Source organism: Xenopus laevis, chromosome 3S (assembly GCF_017654675.1).
Source record: "Xenopus laevis strain J_2021 chromosome 3S, Xenopus_laevis_v10.1, whole genome shotgun sequence".
Classification (NCBI taxonomy): Eukaryota; Metazoa; Chordata; class Amphibia; order Anura; family Pipidae; genus Xenopus; species Xenopus laevis.
Window position 1 is genome coordinate 66,017,684 of NC_054376.1, and position 21,248 is coordinate 66,038,931.

At 37.5% G+C, this 21,248-nt stretch overlaps 1 protein-coding gene across 3 annotated transcripts in view; it reads left to right on the forward strand.

Annotated features, from left to right (window-relative positions):
* Positions 1-21,248, forward strand: part of LOC108713037 (plexin-A4) — a 558,114-nt gene that overhangs the window by 428,213 nt on the left and 108,653 nt on the right. The gene's annotated exons all lie outside the window — the stretch shown is intronic.

Sequence of the window (21,248 nt, forward strand, 5' to 3'; positions counted from 1 at the left end):
TGACCGGCGCAATGGGGATTTGCCTAAAGGAAATTTAAAAAACTATCATATCTCCTACACCTCCCCAGTGTTTCTGAATGCATTTCTCTTTTTGAAGGTGTATTTTCATAAGCAACCTTATTAGTGTAGATCTTACATTGGGTGTGTTTTCAGACATGTAGGGATGATTTATTTCCTCTGAAACACATCTCTGGAGAAATACAGCAAGAGCTAAAGTAATACACTTTGAGACAGAGGTACAGTTATAATGAACTCATTCTCTCATTCTCACACACAAAACCTGGACTCCCTCTTGCAGAGACTCACGTAGAGAATGTGGCTCAGGATCAAGGAGTCTCCCTCACAACTGCCACTAAATCTTCCAGAGAATGGCTCACTTTGAGCAGATAGGAGCACAAATTGTATGACCGTGTGAAGCATAACAGAAAAAAAAGACATCTATTTCTCCCACAGAGCCCCACACAGAGAGTTTGGACAAAAGTTGGACCATAGAACATCTCATAGAACATCTCATACAGAGACAGTAACTCATGCAGAACAGATGAAGGCTCAGACTTAAAGGAAAATGATATCCCCAAACAATGTAGAAATATATCGAAAAAACTTTTTGGAGCATGCATTCAATAAAGGCAATCTTCCACCAGGCAGATATATTTCAAAGTGAAGTTTATTGTGTCCACAGCCTGAGTGCCTGCTCCAAAAAGTTTTTTCGGTTTGTCCACTCCCTGTGCTGAGGGCTCATAGTGGTGCACCTGGGCCTCTTCCCTAACGTGGGGAGTTATCAATGTCTACTTGCAGACCCTAAAACTACAGATTTATCTCTGTAGAAATATATGTCATAAAACAGCTAATATGTAAAACCCTGCTTCATCTATATAAACAATTTTCATAAAAAATATATTTGCAATAGTATTCTGGATAGCAAATTGCAATAAGTACTAAGAGCCCCCCCCCCCCCCCCCCGGGACTATATGATTCACAGTGCACACAAACAAACTATGGGCACACATACATGTTAGGTCACATCAGTTGATTATTGGACACAGTTCTGTCTTTTACTCCCACACATTTTCTTGTTAGAGCTGCAATATTTCCTGTCATCTTGGATTTTGATTCCTGTGATCTCTTAGGGAGCACACAGACCATCACAAGAATGTTGGCTTGATGTAAAAGATGCAAAAGGCCAATATTTACTGATACATATATTCCAGTTTGGTAAGCTTATTCGGTACGCCATGATATAAATATGTTGGTTTTAAGTAGTCATTCCAGGGGTATAGGGATAAATTTATCAAAGAGTGAAGTTCCGCCACTAGAGTGAAATTCCGCAGCTCACAATTTATTTCTATGGGATTTTGAAAGGCGTATTTATCAATGGGTGAAAGTGAAATACGCCTATTAAAATCCCATAGAAATGAATGGAGAGTGGCGGAATTTCACTCTAGTGGCGGAACTTCACTATTAACTTCACTCTTTGATAAATATACCCCATAGTTTTTATAGTTTATCACACACGTTGACATCTTCCACACATCTAGGGGTATATTTATTATGCTGTGTAAAAAACATCAGAATAATACACCACATATCACCAGACTTTACCATGTAAAAAATGACGTAAAAAAAAATTTAAGACCATTTTTTTTGCTGAATTTCATTTTACACAGCATAATAATATGCCCCCAAATGTAGTAACTTGGCTTGTTTTAATAGTGACTTCTTGTCTGATTTGAGATCTCTCTGTTTAACTGTTGTATTCCACTTCATTGCATAGCAGGGCCTTCCAAGCAGTGCATTTGATCACAAAAATCCTGGCAATGTCCCATATTTGGACAAGAGCAGTTGGTGAGTGGTTGGAAAGTGCAGAGACTTTCATAAAAACCAGACATCAGCTCAGTCAGAACAGTTTCATCAGAAAAACACACTAGCAAAGCATGTGTAAATTTGATTAATTCAACTTACAATGCTCAACTTCCGGCAGATAATAATGAGAAATAATATAGTACCCTTGCAATGGAGTTTGTTTTTGCCCTTTATAATGTGAAGAAAATTGCATACTGATTTGAAATATTTTTAAAATATACAGTTCATGAAAGACCCACTACTGTATAACTCACGGGAAATAAAACATTTTCAAATAGTAAATAGTTTTTAATCTATTGTTCCAGTGTTTGGTGTTTTTTAAAAATGCATCTGTGATTATATTCTGCACTTATATTCTTTATTGACTAACCATATATCATCTGTGGATTGTATATCAAGAATAAATATACAAGCATAAAATATGATTAAATGTACCCTGACGTTCTTTTGAGACTTGCAGTTTTGCCCCAGGTGTGCTATTTCTAGACATATTTCTAAAGCGCAGGGAAGCAGTGCTTGTCAAGGTTTAGTTTTCTTAATGGGAAAGACAATGTCTAGAGACAGAGAAAGAAATCAGATCTTATCCAGACACATTCTTAATTTCATTTTTCATAGACCTTAAGGCAGCTCTCCTTTGGCTGGGAGCGAGCAATCCACCTTTTGACATAACAACAGTGTGGGTTTTTGGTATTTTACAACATAAACAAAACACAGATATGTAAATGTTATTTTGTTTAGAATTGGTCTAGTTTTGAATTCGGGATTTTTATACTCACAGTATAATCAACAAGTTAGTAGTGCACTTGCTGTTTTGTATTCCAAGAGGGTGTGTAATAACCCGTCTGTGAGAGGGACTGTTATGAATGATATGAATGATTCTACCATTTATAAAGAATTGTAGAATATATTGGCACCCCCTATAAAGGAACAGGGCACACCAGCAATGAAAAAAATAATGACTTTATTTCATATTAAGCATAAGGAAAAACATATTTCAATGCCTTACAATGTGTCTTCATCAGTATTTATGCATACATACACCAGTATTTGTATTTTTATGTATATGAACTGACCAAGACCCCTTGTGTGGGGTTGACACATGTTGGGTTCCTTATTTCTTATACTTATGTATGAACAACATTTAGCATTTATTTTGACCTGAGCGCTCAAAATAATTTTTTTTGCGCATATAGCAGATAAGGAATTAGAGAGAACATTGCTCATCATTATTAATATGAAATAAAGTCTATGTTTGGTTTTTCAATGCTGGTATGCCCTGTTTTCTTCACAGTTGCCCATGGGTCTGCCCAATCCCCAAGAACAGACCAAAGGATAACAACCAAATTTGAAAGTAATGGCTTCTCGATGTAAAATAAAGAAACTGTTGGTTTCTCACTGACACCGGAACATGATGGAAGGCATCTATGATATTCAGGAAGCACATTCAGTCTCCTAGAGAAATGGCTCACCTTACTGAATCTAAAGGCTCCACTTTGTAATTATTTTAAACTTTTTTAAAACTGCACAAGGAATGACACTGGAACAGAAGAGTGTACATTGATATTTATTATTGATAATTATTGTCTTAGCTACAGTATCATAAAGCACAGATAAGGTGGCCATATACACATAGACATTCATGGGCATTTTGACTGATTTTAACCTTCCTGCCTGTCTATTGGCTCATCTGTTGAGCCAATAGCCAAGATGGCACACGGCCTGTAATATATATATATATATATATATATATATATATATATATATATATACCATTGCTCAATTACATCCTCTGTCCTGACAAATTCAGTATGCATATTTCTGTTCCTAGCTCCTGTATAGGCATTTGCCATTCAGGAATTGAGAGGGTTAAATACTTAACTAGGAAATGTCAAGTTTATGGGATTTTTAGAATTGTGTTTATCAATGGGTGAAAAGTTAGAGCTCACCATTTGATAAACATGGTTCTAAAATCCCATAGGAATGAAAAAAAGTGGGTGCCCCTGAAAAACAAAGATGTAAATATTTTAAAAAATAATAATCATGAAGGCTTGCAAATGGTCTTAAAATATTGATCTACATGACACTGAAAGTTTTAAATGAACTACATACTTGAGTGTCTAATTTTATAAACCTACCGTGAATTGCATGTATATTTTCTGCTTCACCTTTCCTAGGTGTAACTGCAAGGATATGCCTTTGGGTTTTTGGGTACCTTTTGGGTGCCACTGAGATATGAAATGAGCCTGAAACATGCCCCTGTCATTTGATATTAACAGACATGCCCCAGCCTACAGGAGCAATGGTTTTCAAGCCATACAGCCACAGTGCCCTTTATCAAAATGATTTATTGAAAAAATACAGGAATTGCACACTGCAAAACCTGCAATAGACACATACATTGTATTAAATGATAGCTCAACTTGGAGATAATTAGGAGGTGATTGAGCTACCCTGAAAAATTACCCCCAAAATAAGAACCACATATTACAGACAGAGGAACTAAATGTCATGTTTTGACTCCTGTTATTTGGAACAGATGAGATTTTTTTTATTGCAGCAAATTTAATGTAGAGTGTGTTCTTTTAATATCTTTTCCCTTAGCAACTCATTTCAAATATCTGATAGTCAAGTGCCATCATTTATTTATAACATGCCAAGACAGTTCTCAGCGCTTTATGATATGAATACAATGACATACACATTTACCGTCACACAGGACCAAATGAGCCCTCTGCTCTGAAGAAGAATAGGAGTATTGTTGTTGTTGTTACTGTTCTTATCCATGCGGAACATAAAAATAAAATGGAATAATAGAACAAAGGTAAAACTGCAATGAAGGGGAAATATGGCCTTTCCTATGAGCTTCAATCCAAGAAAACACTGGCACTCAAAGGCAAGCAAATGCAGGGTTATACCCTTGCGTATTTTATTCTGCAAACGTGCAACGTTTCGGGTCAGACCCCTTTGTCAAATGAGCGGGCTACAACACTGCTTTCCTATGAGCTTCCACAAATTCCATATGTTAACCTATACAGTGTCGGACTGGCCCACCGGGATACCAGGAAAACTCCCGGTGGGCCCTGGTGTCAGGGGGCACTTGTGCTGCTAAAGATTTGGCCTATTTCATGGTCAGTTCCTATTTCTTTGAGAACAAAGAGACTAAATAGATGAAATAATATATTATAGTATGTAAAGAATAGAGACTAGGACAGGGGTAGGCAACCCGCAGCTCCGGAGCCTCATGCGGCTCTTCATCCTGCTCTCTGTGGCTCGGTCTTGCGACTTTGCCTGTCACATCGTCTATACAGCCCTCGTACCTGCTAGCGGCTTCTTGAGTGTGCGACCGCGGTAAGCCAATGGTTAACTTACCGCGGTCGCACACTCAGGAAGCCACCAGTAGGTGCGAGGGCTGTACAGACGTCACAGGAGTGACAGGCAAGACCAACCTGCATTAAGATGATTCATCATGGTCCTTACCACGGTCACACACTCAAGACAAGAGAGAAGCCTCCAGAGTTCAGCTGCAGCAGGTGCGAGGGCTATAGACGTGGATGTGACGCATATTTTATTGACGTCTTTAGCCCTCACCTTTAAACAGATAAGAACACTAGCATTTATTAGGGTTATTCAGTGTTTAATTTATTTCAAAATAGGCCTACATATGCACACTTGTTTGTTGTACATATGCACTTTTGTTTGTTGTTTTCCGTTGTTGTAACATTTAAAATTAAAAAAAATTTAAATTTTTTAAAAGTTTATAAGCTGTGTTGTTTTGTGGCTCCAGACTATTTTTTTTTTAGTGGAAGAGGAGGCAAAATGGCTCTTTTGAAAGTAAAGGTTGCTGACCCCTGGACTAGGAGAATCAAGGTTGAGTAAGTTGAAGAATAATAATAGTACTGATAGTGGGCCCCCTGGTCTATGGTTCTTTGGAGGGCCCCTGGTCTAAGGATTTGAGGTGGGCCCCTGGTGTCCCAGTCCAACACTGAACCTAGATGATGGTTGGCAGCAGTGTCCTGATCAACTGCTTAGCTCAAAGAATGATGCAAACCTAGAAAATGTTCAAATAAATACAAATTCAAATGTGCATTGTTTGGGGTGGAGCTTGTAGAAGGAGTACTTCTCCATTAATGGTTTTCATTCTACAAAATCACAGCCCAGCTCCGCCCCCCCATGGCTGCTGACCGTTGGAGCTGGAGATTTGCTGCGTGGGACCCTTTCTCATCGATCTGATGCATCTACCCCAGGTAAGTGTAACATTTACACACACAAAAACACACAAACACACCAACACAACTTATTACAGTAATATACACTTACATTCACACTTACACACACTCACACATAGATTTTTGGGGATTGGGGGGGTCACACACACTCACAGCACCCATGTACACTTGCACACGCGCACACGTGCAAATAACATGCAATTTACCCGTTGTGCACACGCATATGTACATATATGGCTTTGTGGCTTTTTTTTTTTTTTCTTATCGCATCGTCTCTTTTTGGGCTAAAAAAAATGTTTTATTGCCGTTCCGAATAGCGTATTCGCTAACCGTACTGTGCAATAGCTTTTGTATGTTATTTTGGTGGTTATATTGCAATTTTGGGTATTTTGGTGCATTTTTAGCCATTTTATTGAATTTTTAGCCATTTTATTGCATTTTCAGCTCTGCATTTGTGTTGTTCACTTGTTTCTGTCCGTATAATCGATTTGGCCCAGCTAAAATATTCAAACGGTAATTCTGGTGGCCGATTACACTAGTGTGAAAAAAAAAGCATTGATTTTTGTGGTTTTATTAGTTTTTGGTGATTTATTTGCATTTCACACTGTTCTGTGTTAGTTTGTTTTGCCTATGTAAATTTTATCTACTATATATCCATTTGTGGGTCTCTATGCGCCACATAGTTTGGTATATCTATGCATATTGGGCATCAAAGTGTTCAGTAGACCCCTGTCGTTCATATTTAGGATGTTTTATGCTGATACGTTACGAAATGTGGGGCATATAATGGGGTAAAATTCAAGCTTTGTGACGATTTTCAGAAATTTGATAAAAAACGTTATGTTCAGCATTGCTTTGCAGTTTGGCAGTTTGCAGTAGAAACACTTATTTACCCATTTTGGATTCGTCAGAATGTGTACTTTCTGAAAATATATGGTTTTCTGGGGTCTCTGTACTGTTAGGGGGGGTCTAATGTCGCATAATACACACACCAGGTGCTTATATTGCAGCAGCCAGCGCGTCAGCTGTGAAAATGTATATACATATTGTCATTTGGGGGTCTCTGTGCGCCACATAGTTTGGTATATCTATGCATATTGGGCATCAAAGTGTTCAGTAGACCCCTGGCGTTCATATTCAGAATGTTTTATGCTGATAAGTTACGAAATGTGGGGCATATAATGGGGTAAAATTCAAGCTTTGTGACGATTTTCAGAAATTTGATAAAAAACCGTTATGTTCAGCATTGCTTTGCAGTTTGGCAGTTTGCAGTAGAAACACTTATTTACCCATATTGGATTCGTCAGAATGTGTACTTTCTGAAAATATATGGTTTTCTGGGGTCTCTGTACTGTTAGGTGGTCTAATGTCGCATAATACACACACCGGGTGGTTATATTGCTGCAGCCAGCGCGTCAGCCGTGAAAATGTCTATACATATTGTCATTTGGGGGTCTCTGTGCGCCACATACTTTGGTATATCTATGCATATTGGGCATCAAAGTGTTCAGTAGACCCCTGGCGCTCATATTTAGGATGTTTTATGCTGATAAGTTACGAAATGTGGGGCCTATAATGGGGTAAAATTCAAGCTTTGTGACGATTTTCAGAAATTTGATAAAAACCGTTATGTTCAGCATTGCTTTGCAGTTTGACAGTTTGCAGTAGGAACACATATTTACCCATATTGGATTCGTCAGAATGTGTACTTTCTGAAAATATATGGTTTTCTGGGGTCTCTGTACTGTTAGGGGGGTCTAATGTCGCATATTACACACACCGGGTGCTTATATTGCAGCAGCCGGCGCGCGTCAGCCGTGAAAATGTATATACACTATTGTCATTTGGGGGTCTCTGTGCGCCACATAGTTTGGTATATCTATGCATATTGGGCATCAAAGTGTTTAGTAGACCCCTGGCGTTCATATTCAGAAAGTTTTATGCTGATAAATTACGAAATGTGGGGCATATAATGGGGTAAAATTCAAGCTTTGTGACGATTTTCAGAAATTTGATAAAAACCGTTATGTTCAGCATTGCTTTGCAGTTTGGCAGTTTGCAGTAGAAACACTTATTTACCCATATTGGATTTGTCAGAATGTGTACTTTCTGAAAAGATATGGTTTTCTGGGGTCTCTATACTGTTAGGTGGTCTAATGTCGCATAATACACACACCGGGTGGTTATATTGCTGCAGCCAGCGCGTCAGCCGTGAAAATGTATATACACTATTGTCATTTGGGGGTCTCTGTGCGCCACATAGTTTGGTATATCTATGCATATTGGGCATCAAAGTGTTTAGTAGACCCCTGGCGTTCATATTCAGAAAGTTTTATGCTGATAAGTTACGAAATGTGGGGCATATAATGGGGTAAAATTCAAGCTTTGTGACGATTTTCAGAAATTTGATAAAAACCGTTATGTTCAGCATTGCTTTGCAGTTTGGCAGTTTGCAGTAGAAACACTTATTTACCCATATTGGATTTGTCAGAATGTGTCTCTGTACTGTTAGGTGGTCTAATGTCGCATAATACACACACCGGGTGGTTATATTGCTGCAGCCAGCGCGTCAGCCGTGAAAATGTCTATACATATTGTCATTTGGGGGTCTCTGTGCGCCACATAGTTTGGTATATCTATGCATATTGGGCATCAAAGTGTTCAGTAGACCCCTGGCGCTCATATTTCGGATGTTTTATGCTGATAAGTTACGAAATGTGGGGCATATAATGGGGTAAAATTCAAGCTTTGTGACGATTTTCAGAAATTTGATAAAAACCGTTAAGTTCAGCATTGCTTTGCAGTTTGGCAGTTTGCAGTAGGAACACATATTTACCCATATTGGATTCGTCAGAATGTGTACTTTCTGAAAATATATGGTTTTCTGGGGTCTCTGTACTGTTAGGGGGTCTAATGTCGCATATTACACACACCGGGTGCTTATATTGCAGCAGCCGGCGCGCGTCAGCCGTGAAAATGTCTATACATATTGTCATTTGGGGGTCTCTGTGCGCCACATAGTTTGGTATATCTATGCACATTGGGCATCAAACTGTTTAGTAGACCCCTATGTTTATATTTAGGATGCTTTATGCTGGTAATGATACATGGACAATACGATGCTGGAAAGTTGAAGCTTTGAGGCAATTTTCAGAATATTTTACCAAAACCGCCAAATTTGGCAAAGCCTTGCGACTCAGTAGTTTGGGGCAGAAAGGCATGGGTACCCATTTTAGATTCTGTATAATGTGTACTTTCCAAAAATATATGGGTTTGGGGGGTAAACATATATTTCTGTGTTTTTACCCCACAAAAATGCAGTCAATTTGTTGATTTTTCATTAGCTGAAGTTACCCACAGGACAATTTGTATGCGCTAACTTAATTTTGGGGCCTCTAAATGCCATATACTTTGGTAAACCTATGCACAGTGGGCACCAAACTGTTTGGAGGACCCCTGGCAATCACAATTTTGGTGCTTTTTTGTGTTACGTAATGATACATGGGCGATATGATGCTGGAAAGTTGAAGCATTGAGGCAATTTTCAGATATTTCACAAAAACCATCAATTTTGGGAAAGCCTTGCGACTCAGTAGTTTGGAGCAATAAGGCATGGGTACCCATTTTAGATTCTGTAGAATGTGTACTTTCCAAAAATGTATGGGTTTGGGAGGTAAACATATATTTCTGTGTTTTTACCCCACAAAAATGCAGTCAATGTGTTGATCTTTCATTAGCTGAAGTTACCCACAGGACTATTTGTATGCGCTAACTTCATTTTGGGGCCTCTAACTGCCAGATACTTTGGTACACCTATGAACAATGGCCACCAAACTGTTCGGAGGAACCCTGGCAATCATATTTAGGGTGCTTTTTTTTGGTGCGTAACGATACATGGGTGATATGGTGCTGAGAAGTTGAAGCTTTGAGGCAATTTTCAGATATTTCACCAAAACTGACAATTGTGGGAAAGCCTTGCGACTCAGTAGTTTGGAGCAGAAAGGCATGGGTACCCATTTTAGATTTGGTAGAATGTGTACTTTCCAAAAATATATGGGTTTGGTGGGTAAACATATATTTCTGTGTTTTTACCCCACAAAAATGCAGTCAATGTGTTGATTTTTCATTAGATGAAGTTACCCACAGGACTATTTGTATGCGCTAACTTCATTTTGAGGCCTCTAAATGCCAGATACTTTGGTAAACCTATGAACAATGGCCACCAAACTGTTTGGAGGAACCCTGGCAATCATATTTAGGGTGCTTTTTCTTGGTGCGTAACGATACATGGGTGATATGGTGCTGAGAAGTTGAAGCTTGGAGGCAATTTTCAGATATTTCACCAAAACCGACAATTGTGGGAAAGCCTTGCGACTCAGTAGTTTGGAGCAGAAAGGCATGGGTACCCATTTTAGATTCGGTAGAATGTGTACTTTCCAAAAATATATGGGTTTGGGGGGTAAACATATATTTCTGTGTTTTTACCCCACAAAAATGCAGTCAATGTGTTGATTTTTCATTAGCTGAAGTTACCCACGGGACTGTTTGTATGCGCTAACTTCATTTTGGGGCCTCTAAATGCCAGATACTTTGGTAAACTTATGAACAATGGCCACCAAAATGTTCAGAGGAACCCTGGCAAACATATTTAGGGTGCTTTTTCTTAGTACGTAATGATACATGGGTGATATGGTGCTGGGAAGTTGAAGGTTTGAGGCAATTTTCAGATATTTCACCAAAACCGACAATTTTGGGAAAGCCTTGCGACTCAGTAGTTTGGAGCAGAAAGGCATGGGTACCCATTTTAGATTCTGTAGAATGTGTACTTTCCAAAAATATATGGGTTTGGGGGGTAAATATATATTTCTGTGTTTTTACCCCACAAAAAATGCAGTCAATGTGTTGATTTCTCAGTAGCTGAAGTAAAGTCCTGAACAATTTGGATGTGCTAACTTCATATTGGTCTCTCTAAATGCCAGATACTTTGGTAAACCTATGCATAATGGGTATCAAACTGTTCAGTGGACCCCATGAAATCATATTTCAGGTGCTTTTTCTTGGTACCTAATATAGTTTGGGATATGCGGAGCAGCAAAATAAAACCTTTGAAATGATTTTTCAAAATGTTGAATTTTATTTTGAAAAATCGCTATGTTCAGACAAGCTTTTCTGTTTGGTAGTTGGGAGTAGAGAGACATAGTTACCCATTTTGTAATCGGCAGAATGTGTACTTTTCAAAAATGTATGGTTTTCTGGGGTAAACCTATGGTTTCAGAATTTTTTGCCTTGGAATCTAAAGCATGCCGTTTTCTGCCTTAGTGCTTTCAAAATTCAGTAATATACTGCCGGGAGTTTTTGCTGTACAGAAGTCCTAAATCTCCCTAAAACTATACATATCTGGTATTGGCACGTTCGAGAGACATAAGGCTTTCCAAATCAGTTGGATTTTCATCTGTAAAATGAAATATTTTTCTGGTATAAATTGATATACGATGAAAAATGGTAATTTTTCATTTTTTTTTGGTATTTAGCACTATAAATTTTTTTGCACAGGTGGAAATACATGAAAACTCAGGCAGATTTAGAAAGCTCAGTTTCTACCGAAAAAAACAATGTATAGTTTTCCTAGGTAAACTATAGGTTTCCCCTCAGAAAATGCCCCTAAAGTGAGAGAGCACAAAATGCTTAAAAACGGCTGGCATTTCGCGTAACCAAAATGTGAAATTCTGCTGGCACTTAAAGGGTTAATATTACATTTTCCCAAAAATTTGCTTTGCAGTAAAAAATCTGATTTTTTTTTCCGTATTCTTTCATCCGAATTTCATGAATTGCACTATTTTTGGGGAATTTTCACCTGAAAACTTTGGGGTATTGCACAAAACCCAGCGCACATCAAAAAATCATTGGGACTTCTCCCATTTACTTATATGCAACCTCGACAGTTCTGAGATGCTGGATTTTCAGATTCTGACTTTTCCCATCCTCGGGGTTTAAAGGGGACCCGTCACCCAAAAAAATTATTCAAAATCCTATTTTATCACATTAGTCAAGCAAAATGAACTTTAATTACACTATATAAATTATTTGAATCTTGCTTCCTTCAGTCTGGGATTTCAAAATTATAGCAAGCAGGCAGCAGCCATTTTGTGGACACTGTTATTAAGACAAGCCTTGTATCATCTCAGAATCTTGTTTGTGCACCAGAATAGGGGACCCGATGTCCATCCCGATGCCCTGGTTACACAATTAAATGGTAAAGAGAATGGGGGAATGTGGGGAGAGCGGTGACATCTAGGAAGTACTGAATGGAAAGTGAAAGTAATTGTCTGCCCCACCTCTATGCCACTGGCATAGAGGAGGGGCAGACAATATTTGATTGACAGCTGAGATTTTTAAATGAGCTTACAACAGCTATGAATGCTTTAATAAAAAATAGAAATTGGATTTCATGTTTAGTTTGAAAAGGACTTTTATTATACAGATTTTTGTGTCTGGGTGACAGGTCCACTTCAAAAAATTCCTGGAAAATTTGTGATTTTTTAAAAGTCTGATTTTTGGAGTTTAGTAAATAACCCCCTAGGGGTCATTAACTATGACCCTGGCAAATGTGCAAGACCACTAAGGGGCATAAGAACTCACCCATTAGTGCTTATGCTGAGAGCACTTCTACCCTTTCACTGCCACTTGCACTGCAAGATACAGACTGCTTTGTCAGGTGTTAAAGGACTATTGTATTTGTTCACCACTTAACTATGTACTCATGTAACCATGTTAGTTTTGTGCTACTGTGTAGAAATGGCCTATGACTGCATTGCAAAAATATGTATTACCTATCCAGGGATTGGACTATTCTGAGCTCGGATTGTTGCAAGGGAACATTAGTGCCCTGAATTAATTTCTATTTTTAAAAATATACTTTTGTAAAAAAAATTATTCCATTGTGAAGCAATTTATTCTCATGTATGCCGATTTCATTACTAATCAATTTAAAAAATAAGATATAGAAATAGTACTGTGGGTATGCATTTATTTAATTCCATAACTGAGCTGTTAGAAGATTATAATATCAGTCTTCAAAGTTGCAGATATCTCCATAGGAAAACAAATATTCTCCTTTCTGCTTTCCAGTGTTAAATGGCTTGTACAATGAAGAAAGATCTGTTCTTTCATATAGGCTGTTTCAATTCACCAATCACAAACCTGTCAAGGGCTAGACATAAGATTAAAGAGGCAATATGGTTTCAGTTGTCCATAATGGAGCTAAAGCTTCTAGTGAACTGAAGAAAGCAAAGAAAAGACTGACAGAAATCCTGCGCCTTGATCCTGTCTAGTTTTTAAAATATTGGAGAGAATGGCATTTCTTTTAAATAACATGTTTCTCTTACCAGAGTGTGTTCTATTACAGGCCACTGAGATAATGCAATACTGACTTGTGATAAATTGAAAATGTAAAAAAGTGCAGCAAGGCTATATTGGCCAAGTAATAACCTGTATTTTACCTGTTTGTGGCTTACAAGATGAAATTACTATTACCTATTCCCTTCACTCTCACCTGTTTTCTTCTGTTCTCTACTTTTCTACCACCTCTTTTATTTTGTCTGGCTTTTATCCTCTCTTCCTTTGTGTGTTTTCTCTATGCTTCTCAGTTTTTACTGTTCTATGATCCTTCATTCTGCTCTGTTTTGCCCTTCAACCCCTGCCTTCTTTTGCCTTGCCAATCTAATACCTCTTTTGCAATTTTTAATTCTGCTTTCTTTTTTTCTTTCATGCCCTTGCTATTATACTGTCTGTTTTTTACCACCTTTCCTTCTCAAACCTGCTGTGTTTCACCTTGTTTGCAGGTACTGATATGAATAAGGAAACATTTCTGTCAAATGTGTGCATTATGCCGATGCCATATAAATAGAGAATAATAGAGGGGTGGTGGTTAGGATGGTCTTAGCATGCCAGCCAGAGACAATGACAGGTCAATATATACTATATTTAAAGCCCCTCTATGATGCACACAGAACAGTCTTTTGATAAGGCAGACTTATTGTGCCTAATGGGTTCAAAGTTGTGTTTTAAGTCCACCGCACTTCTGCACTTAACTTACACTGCAATGGTGGTGCTGGTCATTCGTTGACCCGGCAAGGTCCCACATCAACAGCAATTTATGTTCATGGATCCGTACACACAATTTTTCTGCAGTAGGGGAAGTGCCCCTTTCTTTATTCTATAACACCACTAGTATCATGGGTCCGTATACACACAATTTTTCTGCAGTTGGGGAAGTGCCCCTTTCTTTATTTTATAACACCACTAGTATCATTGATACTAGTGGTGTTATAAAACAAAAAAAATGGCAGAAAAATTGTGTGTGTGCGGATTTTTTGGTGTTATAAAACAAAAATAAATTGCAGAAAAATTGTGTGTGCGTGCGGATCCATGAACATAAATTGCTAATTGTGGCTAATGACAACATATATTTCCACCCTTTTTCTAATCATGCAATCAATAAAACTCACAGATTAATTATAGGCACAATAGCTGGACCCCACCATGGCATTGTACAGACACTTGGGAATTGATATGTGCTGTTATGATGGCTTTAGAAACCATTAGGAAATTACAACAGTTCATCTAGAGACTTTGGCATGGCATTGTCTGTTTGGAAATTGAAAAATATTTTGTTATTTTTCATATATATGACACATAGGCTAAAATTGTTTCTATAATTCATACCAGGCATAAATATGTCATGTCCTTCTCTCTCTGTCAACAGAAAAAAGTAGTATTTTGGAATCATTGCAGTGTTTTTACAGATTCCTTGGATAAAATATTTGCACCATTTGGGCTATTAGGTAATGTGACTAATGCAATAGGAATTCATCTAGTTCTGTTGTTCTCAATTGCTCTGTAGGAGATTACATTGTCACCTATGGTTCTGTTTAATAACCATGCCATAAATGAAGCCAAGGTGAAAGTGAAAGCCCAATGATTAGTACTTTTCCCATGTCGGAAGACAATACTGGCAGCACTTCATAACACCAATACAAATGCTGGGTAATGGATGGCTTAGAGGCAATTTGTAATTAAAGTAATATAACTGCTAACAATGAAGTCTATTAACTGAATCTCTTAATGTCTTACACATTAATGAGGAAGTATAATGTAGTGTTATTTTAAACGTATTGTTAAACAATGGTCTTAAAACAAATATTTTCATATACTTGCTATTGGTTTTTCTGGAATAAAATAGCTCATATTTCAATGTGAAAGACATTCATGCCATTTTTTACCTTCAGAATAATTTTTAGTAAGTTACAGAATGGCCCGTTCTTGGCAACTTTTCAATTTTCTCTTCACTTTTTATTTTTATAGTTTTTTTTTAATTATTTGCCTTCCTCTCTGATAGTGATGGGCGAATTTGTCCCCTTTTGCTGAAAAATTTGCGAATTTCCCGCAAAATTCACAAAACTGCGAAATAGGAAAGTTCCCAAAAAAATCATGAAAATCGAAAGTTTTCACGAAAAAATCGTAAAATTCGTGAAATTCAAAGGTTTTCACTAAAAAATCATGAAATTTTAAGGATTTCACTCAAAAATCTTGAAATTTGAAGGTTTTCACAAAAAAATCATGAAAATCGGACATTTTCACAAAAAAATCGTGAAAATCGTAAATTGACGCTGGCGAATTTTCACAGGAGATTCGCAAATTCGCTGCAAATACGTGCCAGGTGAATTTATTCGCCCATCACTACTCTCTGATTCTTTCCAGCTTTCAAAGCGGGTCACACATAACCTGTAGTTTTACGAAGCTACACTTTTATTAAATTTTTCAGTCCCTCCCCATTCATATTCCTGTCTCTTTCAAACCACTGGTTGCTAGGTTAAATTGGACCCTAGCAACCAGATACCTGTTGACATTCCTAACTGAAGAACTGCTGTGCAAAAAGCTAATTCATTTTAAACAACAGCAAATAATTAAAAAATGAAGACCTCTTAGAAGTAACTGCCAAAATTGAATTGATAATAGATAGCCTCACATAAGATGTTTAGTAGAAGATGTATAAATCTTGTAATCAGTGCTATGTAACAATACTCCCTCCCCCCTCTTTCTGTCTGTATCCCCCCCCCTTTTTTTTCACTGAATGTTCAATAAAAAATATTATGAGTAAAAAAAAAAAAAGACCAATAGCAAATTGTCTCAATAGCATTCTCTACATCATACTAAAAGTTAATTTAAAAGTGAACAACCCCTTAAGCAAGTGATGATGGGTATATCTGCTGCTAATTAAAATCTGCTCTTGCACTCTTTTTTGAATGTTCAGAGCTGGGCCATTTATTTTTTTCCGATACCAATTAATTTTTGTAATAAATTCTACTGCCACGGCTGATTGGGACCGGACTGCTGTTGTCATAGAATTCTCTTCTCTTTGGTCTCTTTTGATTCTATGCCAAGCAATAGTGGCAATACACAGTATGGATTTATGGAATTAATGTTTGCTTTGCTACATTATACCTTGAATGTACATGAGTGGCCATGGATTTTTGCTACATATATCTGGCCTATATGGTGGAACCATGAGGATTGAGTGAGGGTTAGTGATTGCTGCTTATATCCAGGCTGTATGGTGCCAATGACACTTGCCATGCCCAGGCTTCATTAAATCAACAACTAGGAGGTCTGCTATACCCACTGTATAAAGTCTGACTAATGCATTCCCATGCACTTTGCTACCACAGACCACTAATACCTCTTTATTTGTGCTACAATGCATGACTGAATGGCTATTCAAGGCAGCGATCTCTGAGCCTTCACATTCTCCATGATGACAGACTGATGTAAATCCAAAATACAGAGCAGGATCACGTCAAATACAAGGTTGCTATAAATGATGTTTCAGTGCCCCCTCTGGTCAATTTGAAATACATTCATACAGCCATGCCAAGAATTTAGCTTTTTTGTGCAGATGCAGTGCAGATGGACTCATTATGTGTGACATTTGTACAATGTCTGCCATGGCTTCCAATCCACAGCCAAGTATTTGGCAGCATCAGGAGCACTTTAGAAATAAATATATAGTTCAATACCACCCAAATAACTACCTAACTAAAATACAAAGTTACAATGATAACAACAGGCCTATCTGTGTTAATAACGAATACATTTTCTGAACAACAGGTGCTTATGAATACAGATTTAAATGTCTTCCAAGTTGATATTAATACTCTGTGTTCATAGTGACGTTTGTAATACCTTTGTGTGACACATTATACAATAGAGCAGATTGTCAGCAAATAAACTGAAAAAGGAATATCCAAATGTACTGTCTCCAAACATAATATATCTACATGAGAAATTGACTGTGTAAAAATGAAGTCTTCATTGTTTTTAAGGTTAAAATAGAAAAAATACTTGATTAAGAAAACATTCTTTGAGCTATATGAAAACATAAACCTTCCATAGGAGTGCTGATCAGCCCAAATACTGCATTTGATTTGCACTATGATAATTATCTTGCATCGGTATTGGTCTTGGTGTGTTTTAAGGCTTAAATTGTCCTTATAGTTCATAAGAGCTGGTGATGTTAAGGAGGAGAATAGCAGAATAGTCAGTAAAGGCTGATGTCTGCTAGTAAAGTAAAGTGGAGATGTTCTCAACGAGGCCTATAAATTGCAGAAAAAAATCACAAACTAAACTGAGTTTTTTTGCTACAGGTATTTTTTTTTTCATTTGCTAGCATATGTACAAAAAAACGAACAGAATCAGAAAACCATGGCTGCTTCGACGGTTTCAACAAATGTAAAAAATGGTGTTGTATATACACCTCGATTGACTCCAAGGGGTCTATTCATTAAGCCTCAAATTTTTCTGGTCAAGTTTTAAAGGGGAAAATACTAATTTTTAGATTGAAAAAAAAACTTATAAAACTGATAAAACCAGCTAAAACCTGTAAAAAAGTCAATGGCAGATAGTCCCTTTTACAATTTGAAGATTTTTTGCCTTCATGATTTTCAAGAGTTTTGGGCTGTTTGATGTTGGTTTTCATTAGAATTATCTCACGATTTGTTCACGACCTTTCCCATGCGTACAATATTCATTTGGATTTTTAGTAAATGAAGTCAAACCGTGGTTGACAGTTAGGTCGAATTTTTATTTCTAAAATAGTGAGAAAAGTGTGAGTTTTAATTAAAACCTCCAAATGTCCCTCAGTAGATTCCAGGACTAAATGGATGTCTGCCTTCTTTTAAATAAATGTTGTGAAACAAATCTAAGATGATCATTTTTGGGTTGTTGGGCTACATAGTAGGACTAAGTATGCCTGGTACTATGGTGGCCTTGGTGTTATGATTTCACCATTGGCCACCAACGCTATTTCAATACTGTGTGTGTTTAGGGTTGGAGAGAACAAGCTGAGATACATGGAAGCACCTAAGGGGAGGTAAGGGGTGCAGGAGGTGGCCAGTCTAGGAGAAAATTATTTGAAAATCTGCTGCTGTTTGTAGACTAGGAAATCTCTATACATTCTCTGTGTACATAGCAGCCACAGTCCTGCAACTTCTCCTTTTCTTCCTCTGCTCATTTGTAAAACAGTGGAGCTGACATTTACATTTTACCTTTTAAAGTTTCCTTTTGCTCAGCACCATGCTAATCCCTGTGGTATAACAGCACTACTCTTCTAATTGTGGCACAGAGTAGCTATTTCCGCCAGCAACATCTGAAAATAAATAAATAATAAAATAAACATTGCCATTAGCATAGATTAATTGACCTGGGATCCTTAATGAGTTCTGCATTTGAAGATACATATCCCAAGAACATATTCCTCTGACTTTCTGCTAATTAAATCATATCTGATAGAATTTCAGTGGGTGCTCTTGTGTCCCAGACTCTCTTTTCTCTTTGAAAGCTCTGATAAGAGCATTTTTGTTTTCATAGCTAATAGCTCCCCTGCTGCCCTGTCGGCATCTACCTCGATTTGCACGGGTTTTATGCACTTAACCCTGTGCAAGTGAAGGGATTTCTTCTGAGAATTGCCTTTAGTATACATTGCATATTCATCACATAATCTTAAATCCACACCAGAGAATTTTACTTGTGTGCTTCCTGGATATCTACTGTATATAGGGGAAATCCCGAAACAGCAGCTGCAGTTAGATAGACATTGTTTTAGGAAGGATAGTGCAATAATTTGGCAACAGCTTGCTTAACTGTGATTCTTTCATTATCTTTTTTTAAAGATAAAACCCAAGGCATTTATTTCAAATGGAATGTTCAGCACAAGAACATTCTCCTAAAAATGAAAATGCACATTAGCATTCATAGATTTATCCCATTTTAAACTCACATCATAAGCAATTTTACATTCACTTAAAAACTATTAGTAATAAAGCAGTATATGTTCTGTACAACCGAAATGCCAGTTCAGCCTACTTTGAAAAACGGCAAACAATTGCATGAATGCAAGGTGCAAAGTACAGAGCAAGAGAACCTTGGAAGAGTAAGCTTCACTATCCGACTTTGCTTCGCATGGAGGGCACAAAGGGTGTAACGAGGGTGCCAATGACTGGGAAGAGGGATGGCAGGCCAGGGGATTGGTTATCAGGGATGTAGGCTAGAACGGATAGGTGTGTGTAGAAGGGGTGGGCATTCATATATACATGGAATTCCTTACCTGCTTCCTCTTCCCTCCGGATCCTGGAGCGCTGGTGGAGCTGCCCACCCACCCTCTCTTCATTTCCGGCAGTTGGTTTTTATTATGCAAGTTTTGTATGTTTGTAAATTTATAATAAAAAATTAAAAAACAATCTTTCCATTATAAATCCAAGTAATTTTTACATTTATATTGTCACAGCGGGGTAAAAAGTGTCCTTGCCATTGGTTATGCATTCTGTATTTGGCATAACCTACATGCCCACCACTGCTACGGTGGCTGGCATCTGGAGATTAATGGTTGGTAATTTAATGGCAAGTTTTTTCTGTTTACGGTATGAATAATAATCGGTTCAAATAAAAGCTGTTGCCGACCCTCATCCACATAAAGAAAGTTTTGTCTCAGTATGGTTTCTTTACGGTAGGGGTATTAACAGCTATACATTTTAGGTTGTCGCACAATAAGCACACATGCCTCCTCCCAGTCTGTTGCACACCCACAGAAGACTGACTATCATCCAGTGGATCACATACAAATGCTTTTATTGAAGAAGCACTTGTCAGTGTATCCTGGAAGTTGTGCCATATACAGTATATATAAATCAATTAAGAAATGCAAGTGCTGCAAATTATGTGTGATCTACATGTATAATAATATACATCAGCCCTGGAAACTAAGTGCAGTTTGCAATGCATACTATTTTGCAGATGGCCCAATCAATGATACTAGAATTAAAGTATGCAAAGAAATACTTCATTTTGGGTAAAAGTATGGCAAATTGTATCCATTATTTAGATTTCATCTTTCACTCCTATCTTTCTGGAGTCTTTTCAATCTATTCACTGACTTCCTATTCTAGATGGAAAGTCAATGAACCTAAAGACCTATGGACATTGTGCTTTTTCTGTACCAGCAGAAGGTTGCAGAAACTGCCTTCTCTCCACTGTCTTCTTTTCTGCTTAAACCTTTCTACATTTCCCAATGGTCCCTTTCTTCTTTCTGATTCACTTGTAAATACCTATAACTCAGTTCTGTCTGCAACTATCAATACCCATACCCCTTTATAGCCACAATACAATCATCCCCTACCCTGGATTAGCTCTCAAACACTATTTCTGCATTCCTACACATGATCATGCACTGGCAGCAAGAGCTCATAGCAAATAAATTGCATACAAAAACATTCATCCTCCACTATACATTTCTTATGACCTGCCTCAGTGCTACCCTATCCCAGGCTAGCAAGGGGTTATAAAAAAATAATAGATCCAATTCACAACCCTTATTTTCCATATTTACCTCACTACTTCATCCAACTGCAAATTAAATGAATGAACATAAAAAAGTAATGTAGATTATATTCACTAATAATTCTCCCACCCAGCAGATACCAATATTCTCAGGCTTTCTAAATCTCAATCTTTCCTATTCAACTATTTTAATATTGTAAATGAGTCTAAAATCTCCAAGTGTCTCCCGTCCTCTCTACCTACAACTTGATCCCATGTACTCACCATTAT